The 14,667-nt window shown below is 40.7% G+C and overlaps 1 pseudogene; it reads right to left on the reverse strand.

Moving 5' to 3' along the window:
• Window positions 1-344: 344 nt before the first annotated feature.
• On the reverse strand, window positions 345-522 carry LOC113628187 (uncharacterized; annotated as a pseudogene).
• Between the last annotated feature and the right edge of the window lie 14,145 nt (window positions 523-14,667).

Consider the following 14,667-nt stretch of genomic DNA (forward strand, 5'->3'; position numbering starts at 1 on the left):
TATGGGAGAAGGTAATACGCATACTGGCAATGAGAAGGCGGTGGTGAGGGTGAGATTACCCATTGGGAAAAGCGGGGAGGGGTAGTTTCGCTTTGAGAAGAAAAGTTCTTTCACACCAGCATTTAACACATTAATTAAGTAAAGCTTTCATTTTCTTCCAAATGAGTATCCATTTTTCTACCTTTCTCTTCAGAACTATGAAGTTCCAGTTGTCTCCTGGAAATAAACAGAGTCATTAAACACTTATTTTTCTTGGCTCCACATGTGTCTTTCCTTCTCCCTTTAAATTTGTGGTCACCATTAATGTATATAAGATGTACTCCCCCTTTTTTTTCAGAAACTGTTCAGACAATGTCCTCTTCCTCATACTCTCCCAAGAGGAGAAAAGAATGATCCTTAATGGCAAATGGCCGGTGCAGTGAAGTAACACCAAGAGCTGGCTTCACACTCAGGAGAGAACCCTGCTCCTCCTTCTTGTGGAATATCTTACCCTTTTGATTTTCTACAAACTTGTATGAGGAACTGTTGGTTTTTAAAAAATATATTTATTTATTTTCCTTATTTTATTTGGCTGCATCGGGTCTTAGTTGTGGCACACACGATCTTTGTTGAGGCATGCGGGATCTTTTCGCTATGGCACGCGGTCTGCTCGGGTTTCTCTCTAGTTGTGGCGCTCGGGCTCCAGGGCGCGTGGGCTCTGTAGTTTGCAGCACGTGGGCTCTCTTGTTGAGGTGCACGAGCTCAGTAGTTGTGGCGCGTGGGCTTAGTTGCTCCGTGGCATGTGGGATCTTAGTTCCCCAACCAGGGATCGCACCCATGTACCCTGAATTGGAAGGCGGATTCTTTACCACTAGACCACCAGGGAAGTCCCAGGAATTGTTGTTTGAATCAAGCAGGAGACACTGAATCGTTTCTCTCTTTCTAGGATTTCAAAATAATAGCACCATATTCTAGAGTCTAGACTCCTTTTCTGTTTTAAAGCTAGGAGCCAATTACTGACACCAAGATGGCATTAGATGTTTTTAGAGTTGGGTCATCTAGGTGATATTTTGTTAAAAGTGTATGTACGTGGCCCATTTATTAGACCTACCGAGTTTTATGATTAGCTGCCCTTAGAAACCTTGTTAAACCACACGTGCAGGTTCATGTGAAGTGGTTACTGAATTTGATTGTTATTTGTTGTACCTCCTCTCCCTCCTTCCTTGATAGCTGCTATTTATTTGGTATTTTAAAATATTTCCTCTTGTTGACGTATAGATCCATCTACCAAAAAGTCATAAGGATACCTTGATCTATAAATGTTCAGAGTTTCTTAAAATCCTAATACAGAGTGAGACTGTCTAAAAGTTTAGTTTGGGAAGTTGCCATCAGCAGCAGATTTTGCTGAATAGTACTCTTTGTGTTTAATAATAAGGTTTTCTCTTTCTAGAAACTATTTCTTGTGGAACTGTTCTCTCCGATGCTGAGGTTACAGAAAAATATCATTTTTCTGTCACTGTTGGTGTTCTTCAGGCCCTCAATTTAAAATGGATGTGCTTTTAGAAACCTAGGTGGTTATCTACATCAGAAAAATACCTTATCCTGGGCCCCATCGGGTGATTTGGACAAAGCAATGCAATTTAGATGGGGGAAATGGTATGTATTACATTTTATAAGAGCCAGCTTCCAGTAATAACCATCTGACCCTTGTGATCCTATGTTTTCAATTTTCCTGTTAAAGAATGCAACAAGCAAAGTTGCCAAAGCATATTTTTCTGTCAAGTGTTCACTGATTTGTGAGTTGCTGGGCCGATTTTCCATTTTCAGTGTTAGAAGACAGGAACACCAAACACTTACTTTTCTCTTAAAGTAACTTCTCATGCAACTGTCTCAGGGCATGCACTAAACTCTGGGTTTGTATTTGAAAAGAAAGCCCCTATGTATGAGTGCAGAGAAATAGTGGCATGCTTTTAACCTTGATTCTAGGCTTTTGTTTTGCTTTGGTCTTTTTGATTCGGATATGAGCTCAGTATCTGCTAATTAAAAGAATAAAAATAGCAGCCTATTGCTAATACCAAAATACATTTACTGAGTGCCTACTTTGTATATATTCCTTTGCTAGGCTTTATTCTGGGACATCTTATACAACGTATCTTATTTAAAAGACTGATTAATGAAGTAGCAGTTTGGAAATCCCTGGTGGGAAGTAGCTATGGTATTCAGTATAGCTTCCCCAACTGCCATGCATGGCATCAACCTGAGGATGTCTGTGTATTAAGATGAGCAATAAAAAGTCATTTCTATGAAGTGCCCTGTGTCTTTGTACAATTTCCTGGCCTCTAGGGAAGGAAGTCCAGATAACTTGAATGTTACTTGGCTTGGTAAAGATGTTGAAGTGGGGCTTCCCTGGTGGTGCAGTGGTTGAGAGTCCACCTGCCGATGCAGGGGACACGGGTTCATGCCCCAGTCCGGGAAGATCCCACATGCCATGGAGCAGCTGGGCCCGTGAGCCATGGCCGCTGAGCCTGCGCATCCGGAGCCTATGCTGCACAGTGGGAGAGGCCACAACAGTGAGAGGCCTGTGTACCGCAAAAAAAAAAAAAAAATGTTGAAGTGAATCATGATCACTATTGCTGCCTTCTCTTCCTTTTCTTTTCTCTAAATCAAAAAGCAGTTTAACATTAGCATAGTTGTATTAGTTCTCTGTTGTTGCATAACAAGTTACCCCCAAACTTAGCAGCTTAAAACAACCAACATTTATTATCTCCTAGTTTCTGAGGGCCAGGGATTCAGGAGTGGCATGGCTTGGTAGTTCTGGCTCAGGGTCTCTCATGAGGTTATGGTTAGGAGGGCAGTAGGGCTGCAGTGATCTGAAGGCCAACAACTGGAGAGACTGAAAGACTTTGAAAGATCTGAAAGACTAGGACTAGAAGATGCACTTCCAAGAAGGCTCACTTACTTGGCTCTTGGCAGGAGACCTCAGTTCCTTTCTATGTGAGCCTTTCTACAGTGTCCTTGGGATGAGGCCGTTGGCTCTCCCCAGAGTGAGTGATCCGAGAGTGAGAGCGAGAGCGAGAGCGAGAGCAAGAGCGAGTGAGAGCGAGAGAGAGAGAGAGAGAGAGAGAGAGAACAAACAGGAAACCACAGTGGTGTTTTTTTTTTTTTAACATTTTATTTTATATTGGAGTATTGGAATATGGTTGATTAACAATGTTGTGTTAGTTTCAGGTGTATAGCAAAGTGATTCAGTTATACATATACATGTATCTATTCTTTTTCAAATTCTTTTCCCATTTAGGTTGTTACATAATATTGAGCAGAGTTCCCAGTGCTATACAGTAGGTCCCTGTTGGATATGTCATTGTAGTTTGGATTTGCATTTCTCTAATAATCAGTGATGTTGAACATCTTTTTATGTGCCTCTTGGCCATCTTTATGTCTTCTTTGGAAAAATGTGTATTTAGGTGTTCTGCCCATTTTTGGATTGGGTTGTTTGTTTTTATGATATTAAGGCACATGAGCTGTCTGTAAATTTTGGAGACTAATCCCTTGTTGGTTGCACTGTTTGCAGATATTTTCTCCCATTCTGTGGGTTGTCTTTTCATTCTGTTTATGGTTTCCTTTGCTGTGCAAAAGCTTTTGAGTTTAATTGGGTCTCATTTGCTTATTTTTGGTTTTGTTTCCATTATTCTGGGAGACAGATTGAAAAAGATATTGCTACGATTTATGTCAGAGTGTTCTGCCTATGTTTTCCTCTAAGAGTTTTATAGTGTCCAGTCTTACATTTAGGTCTTTAATCAATTTTGAGTTTATTTTTGAGTATGGTGTTAAAGAGTGTTCTAATTTCATTTTTTTTACATGTAGCTATCCAGTTTTCCCAGCACCATTTATTGAAGAGACTATCTTTCCCCCATTGTATAGTTTTGCCTCCTTTGTCGTGGCTTAATTGACCATAGGTGCATGGGTTTATTTCTGAGCTTTCTATCCTGTTCGACTGATCTATAGTTCTGTTTTTGTGCCAGTACCGTACTGCTTTGATGACTATACCTTTGTAGTATAGTCTGAAGTCAGGGAGCCTCATTCCTCCAGCTCCATTTTTCTTTCTCAGGATTGCTTTGGCTATTCGGGGTCTTTTGTGTCTCCATACAAACTTTAAGATTTTTTGTTCTAGTTCTGTGAAAAATGCCATTGGTAATTTGATAGGGATTGCATTGAATCTGTAGATTGCCTTGGGTAGTATAGTCATTTTGACAATATTGATTCCTCAAATCCCAGAACATGATATATCTTTCCATCTGTTTGTGTCCCCTTTGATTTCTTTCATCAGCATCGTATAGTTTTTGAAGTACAGTTGCATTTCTGTACACTAACAGCAAAAGATCAGAAAGAAAAATTAAAGAAACAGTCCCATTTACCATGGCATCAAAAAGAATAAAATACCTAGGAATAAACCCACAGTGACTTTTATGAATTAGTCTCCAAAGTCACTCAAATGTCACTTTCTCTTTATTCTATCTGTTAGAAGTGAGTCACTAATTCCATCGCACATTCAAGGGGAGGAGAATTAGACTCCAACTCTTAAAGGAAAGAGTATCAAAACTTTGGGAAAATGCATTCAAACTACCACAGTTGTACTTGTCATTTAAAGTTTACAGTTTCCAAACATTGTTCCTTCAAAAGAGTTCACAATGGCAGTAGTGCCTTTCTCGCCTATCACTAAGGTGCAGGGCCTCTTGCTGTAGAAGAGCTGTAATATATTATCAGGCTTTTGCATAACTCTCTGCTTCTAACTACTATCCTATGGCATTCTGGCCAGAATTAGTATTAGCCAGTGGAGAAATGATAATGTGCTGAGACATTTTGCTGTGCTCAAACAGAGTACTTCCCTGTGGTTTTAAGATTTTCCATCATCCTGTTTTCCTTATCATGAGGATGGTATCACTGAAGAGCCAGTATGAGTGGACTGACTGATTCATTTCCTGAGCACTGAAGAGACAGAGGAGCATCTCTCTAAATTTGTGGTTCTCCTTGGTAAGACAAATTTAAATAAATCACATGTTCGTAAAGAAAGCTTAGAAAAGACCATCACAGTATACTGGAGTAGATTTTATATTTATTAATAGTGATAAAGCCATTTTTATATTCACCTCTTGAGAAACATTCAGTGTTCTAAGATACTAACTTAGGGACCTGTTAATGAGAAAGGTGCTGTTTTGGAAGGTTTTTTTTTTTTTGGTGCTGTTGTTCTTTTTAATCTTTTATATTAACATGAAGTAAAATAACCAGTTTTGGTATGCATATCTATGAATTGTAACACATGTATAAATTCTTATAACCACTACCACAATCAAAATGCCATACAATTCCATCACCCCCCAAAATCTCCCTCTTGTTATCCCTTCATAGTCACATCTAACTCCACCCATAAATTATTTCAATCTCTGACCTTTTCTCCATCACCATAGGTTTGTCTGAAAGTGCCATGTAAATGGATTCATATAGTATCTGATCTCTGAGACTAAGTTCTTTCATTCAACACAGTGCTTTTGCAGTTCATCCAAGGTGCTGTCTCAATAGTTTATTCCTTCTATTGTTAAGTGGTATTCCATTGTATGGATGTACCAGTTCGTTTATACATTCATCTGCTGAAGGACATTTGAGTTTTTTCTGGCTTTTGGCAATTATGAGTATGCATTTATGTACAAGTGTTTTAGTGGACATAAATTTTCATTTCCCTAGGGTAAATACGTAGGAGTGGGATTAGTGCATGACGTGATAATTGAATATGTAATTTTATAAAAACTGTCAAACTGTTTTCAATAGTAGTTGTACCATTTTGCATTCCCACCAGCAAGGTATGAGAATTCCAGCTGCTTCACATGATCACCATCACTTGGAATTATCTGAATTTTTATTTAGTCATTCTGTTAACTGTATAGTGGTATCTCACTAAGTTTTTTTAAATTTGCATTTCCCTAATGTCTAATGATAGTGAACATCTTTTCAATAAAAGATGTTTGTCCTCTGTATATCTTCTTGATGAAGTGTCTGTTCAAGTCTTGTTTATTTTTAAATGGGTTATTTTCTTACTGTTGAGTTTTGTGAGTTCTTTTTATATTGTGTTCTTGTTATATCTAATAATCCTTCACCTAAATCCAGGTCAAGAATATTTTTCCTATGCTTTCTTTTAAAAGTTGTATATTTTGCATTTAGAACTATGATACATTTTCGTTAAATTTTGCATAATATATGAGGTTTAGATTGGAGATTATCCTTATCTATCTACCTATCTATCTTATGCATAATGAATTGTCCCAACACCATTTGTTGAAAAGACTATGCTTTCTCCATTGAACTGCCTGTGCACCTTTGCCAAAAATCAACTGGCCATATTTATGTTGGTCTATTTTTGGACTCTCAATTCTGTTGAGATTTTTTTCTGGTTCTTCATATGCTGAGTAATATTGTATCACATCCTGGGCATTTTGAATCTAATGTTATGAGACCGTGGGTCTCGTTTAAACCCTATAAAGAATGCTGATAGGTGTTATTCTAGCAGGCTTTTGAACTGGTTAGGTTCAGGTCGCTCATTTCAGCCAGCCTTCTAGAGATTGTGGTTTCAATGCTGAGTCCATTTTTGAAGACTTTGTAATGATCTGGATGGCACCACCCAGCAGACCATTCGATACCTGGGTGGTTGACTGTGATATATTGTCTAGGGTCAGATCTATGCATGAGCTGCTTGGGTAAGTCCGAAATTCAAAAACAGCTGGGTTTATCCTCCCAAGCTCCTTATCCATACATGTTCTCCCAGTATTTTATTGTTCCATAAAACTTCCTTTCATCTGTGGTCAATCAGTGGTACAGATCATATAGGAAAGGCAAGATAAACATCTGAATCTTTCCCTTTATTTGCTAGTTTTCAAAATAATGGATTAGTCTACCAGTATGTGCCAATGATGACCTATTAGAGTTTTTCTTTCTTTTTAAAGAATCATTTTGATCTCATGGATTTAAACATATTTGATCTGTTCAGATCCATTGCAATTATTAACCTTATTGATGAGTACAAATTTAGTAGAGAACTCTTTTTGATCATTTGACTGCCTTGATAAACCATGCATTTGGCCAAGTCACTTGTCTGAATTATAGTGGGAACAGATGATGATAAATCAGTAAGACTCCCGGAAGACTGATCTTTTCCTTAAGGACCCATTACCGTTACTGGCCAGCAAGTATTCAGGAATGAAGTACAATGTCGTCCATCCATTCATTTTTAATTATTTGCTCACTCATTGAACCAACAAACATTTATTGAATGCATAGCATGTGCCAGCCTCTGTGTTAGGCACAGGGATCTCAATAGCAAGTAGAAATAGGCATGTTCCCTGCCCTCAGGGAGATTACATTCTAGTCAGGGAAATAGAGACATTGGTGAAATAATTGCACAAACACACGTTAAATTGTGATGTGTCAGGAACTAAAAAAGATAACTTTTTTTTTTTTTTGCGGTACGCGGGCCTCTCACTGTTGTGGCCTCTCCCATTGCAGAGCACAGGCTCCGGACGTGCAGGCTCAGCGGCCATGGCTCACGGGCCCAGCCGCTCCGCGGCATGTGGGATCTTCCCGGACCGGGGCACGAACCCGTGTCCCCTGCAGCGGCAGGCGGACTCTCAACCACTGCACCACCAGGGAAGCCCTAAAAAAGATAACTTTGAGGAGGAGGTATGAAAGCGAGCAGTAGAGTCGGTCTCTTCTGGAAGGTCAGGGAAGGTCTCCCTTAGAGAAGATAACTTGTCTGACATCTGAGGGAGGGGCAGAGGCTGACCAAGCAAAAGGAGGAGGGGGTGACAGTAAATGTAATCTTGAATACTTATATATTATAACCTCTCCCTGTTGATCCTGTTTATATGTTATAATCCGGCCCCATGCAGACTGTAATCCTCCTAAGCCTAGATTGAAAAGAACATGTATTTTGACACCTACGCGTGGAACAACTCCTACGGAGCACCTACTGAACGCTGGCAGAAGACCTCAGACCTCCCAAAAGGCAAGGAACCCCCCACGTACCTGGTTAGGGCAAAAGAAAAAACTAAACAGAGACAAAAGGATAGGGACGGGTCCTGCACCAGCGGGAGAGAGTTGTGAAGGAGGAAAAGTGTCCACACACTAGGAAGCCCCTTCGCGGGTGGAGACTTCGGGAGGCGGAGTGGGGGAGCTTGGGAGCCGCGGAGGAGAGCACAGCAACAGGGTTGCGGAGGGCAAAGCGGACAGATTCCAGCGCAGAGGATCGGGCCGACCGGCACTCACCAGCCGAGAGGCTTGTCTGCTCGCCCGCTGGGGCGGGCGGGACTGGGAGCTGAGGCTACGGCTTGTGTCGGAGCGCCAGGAGAGGACTGAGGTTGGCGGCGTAAACACAGCCTGCAGGGCGTTGGTGCGCCGCGGCTGGCCGGGAGAGAGTCCGGGGAGGGGTCTGGACCTGCCGAAGAGGCAAGAGACTTTTACGTCCCTCTTTGTTTCCTGGTGCACGAGGAGAGGGGATTAAGAACGCTGCTTGAGAGAGCTCCAGGGACGGGCGCGAGCCGCGGCTAAGAGTGCGGAGCCCAGAGACGGACATGGGACGCTAAGGCCGCTGCTGCCGCCGCCAGGAGGCCTGTGTGCGAACACAGGTCACTAGCCACACTCCCTTCCGGGGAGCCTGTGCAGCCCGCCACTGCCAGGGTCCCGGGATCCAGGGACGGCTCCCCCGGGAGAACGCACGGCGCGCCTCAGGCTGCAACGTCACGCCGGCCTCTGCCGCTGCAGGCCCGCCCCGCACTCCGTGACCCTCCCTACCCCCCCGGCCTGGGTGAGCCAGAGCCTCCGAATCAGCGGCTCCTTTAACCCCGTCCTGTCTGAGCAAAGAACAGACGCCCTCCGGCGACCTACACGCACAGGCGGGGCCAAATCCAAAGCTGAGCCCCTGGGAACTGTGAGAACAAAGAAGAGAAAGGGAAATCTCTCCCAGCAGCCTCAGAAGCAGCGGATTAAAGCTCCACAATCAACTTGATATACCCTGCATCTGTGGAATACCTGAATAGACAACGAATCATCCCAAATTAAGGAGCCCTGTGGATGAAAGGCTCTTGGTGCTGCAGCCAGGAGTCAGTGCTGTGCCTCTGAGGTGGGAGAGCCAACTTCAGGACACTGGTCCACAAGAGGCCTCCCAGCTGCACATAATATCAAACAGCAAAAATCTCCGAGAGATCTCCATCTCAAGGCCAGCACCCAGCTTCACTCAACGACCAGCAAGCTACAGTGCTGGACATCCTATGCCAAACAACTAGCAAGACAGGAACACAACCCCACCCATTAGCAGAGAGGCTGCCCAAAATCATAATAAGTCTACAGACACCCCAAAACACACCACCAGACGTGGACCTGCCCACCAGAAAGACAAGATCCAGCCTCATACACCAGAACACAGGCACTAGTCCCCTCCACCAGGAAGCCTACACAACCCACTGAACCAACCTTAGCCACTGGGGACAGACACAAAAAACAACAGGAACTACGAACCTTCAGCCTGCAAAAAAGGAGACCCCAAACACAGTAAGATAAGCAAAATGAAAAGACAGGAAAACACACAGCAGATGAAGCAGCAAGATAAAAACCCACCAGACCTAACAAATGAAGAGGAAATAGGCAGTCTACCTGAAAAAGAATTCAGAATAATGATAGTAAGGTTGATCCGAAATCTTGGAGATAGAATGGACAATAGAATGGACAAATTGCAAGAATCAGTTAACAAGGACCTAGAAGAACTAAAGATGAAACAAGCAACGATGAACAACACAATAAATGAAATTAAAAGTACTCTAGATGGGATCAGTAGCAGAATAACTGAGGCAGAAGAACGGATAAGTGACCTGGAAGATAAAATAGTGGAAATAACTACTGCAGAGCAGAATAAAGAAAAAAGAATGAAAAGAACTGAGGACAGTCTCAGAGACCTCTGGGACAACATTAAACGCACCAACATTCGAATTATAGGGGTTCCAGGAGAAGAAGAGAAAAAGAAAGGGACTGAGAAAATATTTGAAGAGATTATAGTTGAAAACTTCCCTAATATGGGAAAGGAAATAGTTAATCAAGTCCAGGAAGCACAGAGAGTCCCATACAGGATAAATCCAAGGAGAAATACGCCAAGACACATATTAATCAAACTGTCAAAAATTAAATACAAAGAAAACATATTAAAAGCAGCAAAGGAAAAACAACAAATAACACACAAGGGAATCCCCATAAGGTTAACAGCTGATCTTCAGCAGAAACTCTGCAAGCCAGAAGGGAGTGGCAGGACATATTGAAAGTGTTGAAGGAGAAAAACCTGCAACCAAGATTACGCTACCCAGCAAGGATCTCATTCAGATTTGATGGAGAAATTAAAACCTTTACAGACAAGCAAAAGCTGAGAGAGTTCAGCACCACCAAACCAGCTCTACAACAACTGCTAAAGGAACTTCTCTAGGCAAGAAACACAAAAGAAGGAAAGGACCTACAATAACGAACCCAAAACAATTAAGAAAATGGGAATAGGAACATACATATCGATAATTACCTTAAATGTAAATGGACTAAATGCTCCCACCAAAAGACACAGATTGGCTGAATGGATACAAAAACAAGACCCATATATTTGCTGTGTACAAGAGACCCACTTCAGACCTAGAGACACATACAGACTGAAAGTAAGGGGATGGAAAAAGGTATTTCATGCAAATGGAAACCAAAAGAAAGCTGGAGTAGCAATTCTCATATCAGACAAAATAGACTTTAAAACAAAGACTATTAGAAGAGACAAAGAAGGACACTACATAATGATCAAGGGATCGATCCAAGAGGAAGATATAACAATTGTAAATATTTATGCACCCAACATAGGTGCACCTCAATACATAAGGCAAATACTGACAACCATAAAAGGGGAAATCGACAGTAACACATTCATAGTAGGGGACTTTAACACCCCACTTTCACCAATGGACAGATCATCCAAAATGAAAATAAATAAGGAAACACAAGCTTTAAATGATACATTAAACGAGATGGAGTTAATTGATATTTATAGGACATTCCATCCAAAAACAACAGAATACACATTTTTCTCAAGTGCTCATGGAACATTCTCCAGGATAGATCATATCTTGGGTCACAAATCAAGCCTTGGTAAATTTAAGAAAATTGAAATTGTATCAAGTATCTTTTCTGACCACAACGCCATGAGACTAGATATCAATTACAGGAAAAGATCTGTAAAAAATACAAACACATGGAGGCTAAACAATACACTACTTAATAATGAAGTGATCACTGAAGAAATCAAAGTGGAAATCAAAAAATACCTAGAAACAAATGACAATGGAGACACAACGACCCAAAACCTGTGGGATGCAGCAAAAGCAGTTCTAAGGGGGAAGTTTATAGCAATACAAGCCCACCTTAAGAAGCAGGAAACATCTCGAATAAACAACCTAACCTTGCACCTCAAGCAATTAGAGAAAGAAGAACAAAAAAACCCCAAAGCTAGCAGAAGGAAAGAAATCATAAAAATCAGATCAGAAATAAATGAAAAAGAAATGAAGGAAACAATAGCAAAGATCAATAAAACTAAAAGCTGGTTCTTTGAGAAGATAAACAAAATAGATAAACCACTAGCCAGACTGATCAAGAAAAAAAGGGAGAAGACTCACATCAATAGAATCAGAAATGAAAAAGGAGAGGTAACAACTGACACTGCAGAAATAAAAGAGATCATGAGAGATTACTACAAGCAACTCTATGCCAATAAAATGGACAATCTGGAAGAAATGGACAAATTCTTAGAAATGCACAACCTGCCAAGACTGAATCAGGAAGAAATAGAAAATATGAACAGACCAATCAGAAGCACTGAAATTGAAACTGTGATTAAAAATCTTCCAACAAACAAAAGCCCAGGACCAGATGGCTTCACAGGCGAATTCTATCAAACATTTAGAGAAGAGCTAACACCTATCCTTCTCAAACTCTTCCAAAATATAGCAGAGGGAGGAACACTCCCAAACTCCTTCTACGAGGCCACCATCACCTTGATACCAAAACCAGACAAGGATGTCACAAAGAAAGAAAACTACAGGCCAATATCACTGATGAACGTAGATGCAAAAATCCTCAACAAAATACTAGCAAACAGAATCCAACAGCACATTAAAAGGATCATACACCATGATCAAGTGGGGTTTATTCCGGGAATGCAAGGATTCTTCAATATACGCAAATCTATCAATGTGATAAAACATATTAACAAACTGAAGGAGAAAAACCATATGATCATCTCAATAGATGCAGAGAAAGCTTTTGACAAAATTCAACACCCATTTATGATAAAAACCCTGCAGAAAGTAGGCATAGAGGGAACTTTCCTCAACATAATAAAGGCCATATATGACAAGCCCACAGCAAACATCATCCTCAATGGTGAAAAACTGAAAGCATTTCCACTAAGATCAGGAACAAGACAAGGGTGCCCACTCTCACCACTCTTATTCAACATAGTTTTGGAAGTTTTAGCCACAGCAATCAGAGAAGAAAAGGAAATAAAAGGAATCCAAATCGGAAAAGAAGAAGTAAAGCTGTCACTGTTTGCAGATGACATGATCCTATACATAGAGAACCCTAAGATGCTACCAGAAAACTACTAGAGCTAATCAATGAATTTGGTAAAGTGGCAGGATACAAAATTAATGCACAGAAATCTCTGGCATTCCTATATACTAATGATGAAAAATCTGAAAGTGAAATCAAGAAAACACTCCCATTTACCACTGCAACAAAAAGAATAAAATATCTAGGAATAAACCTACCTAAGGAGACAAAAGATCTGTATGCAGAAAATTATAAGACACTGATGAAAGAAATTAAAGATGATACAAATAGATGGAGAGATATACCATGTTCCTGGATTGGAAGAATCAACATTGTGAAAATGACTCTACTACCCCAAAGCAATCTATAGATTCAATGCAATCCCTATCAAACTACCACTGGCATTTTTCACAGAACTAGAACAAAAAATTTTGCAATTTGTATGGAAACACAAAAGACCCCGAATAGCCAAAGCAATCTTGAGAACGAAAGAAGGAACTGGAGGAATCAGGCTCCCTGGCTTCAGACTATATTACAAAGCTACAGTTATCAAGACGGTATGGTACTGGCACAAAAACAGAAAGATAGATCAATGGAACAGGATAGAAAGCCCAGAGATAAACCCACGCACATATGGTCACCTTATCTTTGACAAAGGAGGCAGAAATGTACAGTGGAGAAAGGACAGCCTATTCAATAAGTGGTGCTGGGAAAACTGGACAGCTACATGTAAAAGTATGAGATTAGATCACTCCCTAACACCATACACAAAAATAAGCTCAAAATGGATTAAAGACCTAAATGTAAGGCCAGAAACTATCAAACTCTTAGAGGAAAACATAGGCAGAACACTCTATGACATAAATCACAGCAAGGTCCTTTTTGACCCACCTCCTAGAGAAATGGAAATAAAAACAAAAGTAAACAAATGGGACCTAATGAAACTTAAAAGCTTTTGTGCAGCAAAGGAAACCATAAAGAAGACCAAAAGACAACCCTCAGAATGGGAGAAAATATTTGCAAATGAAGCAACTGACAAAGGATTAATCTCCAAAATTTATAAGCAGCTCATGCAGCTTAATAACAGAAAAACAAACAACCCAATCCAAAAATGGGCAGAAGACCTAAATAGACATTTCTCCAAAGAAGATATACAGAGTGCCAACAAACACATGAAAGAATGCTCAACATCACTAATCATTAGAGAAATGCAAATCAAAACTACAATGAGATATCATCTCACACCAGTCAGAATGGCCATCATCAAAAAATCTAGAAACAATAAATGCTGGAGAGGGTGTGGAGAAAAGGGAACCCTCTTACACTGTTGGTGGGAATGTAAATTGATACAGCCACTGTGGAGAACAGTATGGAGGTTCCTTAAAAAGCTACAAATAGAACTACCATATGACCCAGCAATCCCACTACTGGGCATATACCCTGAGAAGACCATAATTCAAAAAGAGTCATGTACCAAAATGTTCATTGCAGCTCTATTTACAATAGCCCAGAGATGGAAACAACCTAAGTGTCCATCATCGGATGAATGGATAAAGAAGATGTGGCACATATATACAATGGAATATTACTCAGCCATAAAAAGAGACGAAATTGAGCTATTTGTAATGAGGTGGATAGACCTAGAGTCTGTCATACAGAGTGAAGTAAGTCAGAAAGAGAGAGACAAATACCGTATGCTAACACATATATATGGAATCTAAAAAAAAAAAATGTCATGAAAAACCTAGGGGTGAAACAGGAATAAAGACACAGACTTACTAGAGAATGGACTTGAGGCAATGGGGAGGGGGAAGGGTAAACGGTGACAAAGCGATAAAGAGGCATGGACATATATACACTACCAAACGTAAGGTAGATAGCTAGTGGGAAGCAGCCGCATAGCACAGGGAGATCAGCTCGGTGCTTTATGACCGCCTGGAGGGGTGGGATAGGGAGGGTGGGAGGGAGGGAGACGCAAGTGGGAAGAGATATGGGAATATATGTATATATATAACTGATTCA

This window comes from Aethalodelphis obliquidens, unplaced genomic scaffold (genome assembly GCF_003676395.1).
Source record: "Aethalodelphis obliquidens isolate GAN/ISIS:26980383/991018 unplaced genomic scaffold, ASM367639v1 scaffold22, whole genome shotgun sequence".
In the NCBI taxonomy this organism is placed as follows: domain Eukaryota; kingdom Metazoa; phylum Chordata; class Mammalia; order Artiodactyla; family Delphinidae; genus Aethalodelphis; species Aethalodelphis obliquidens.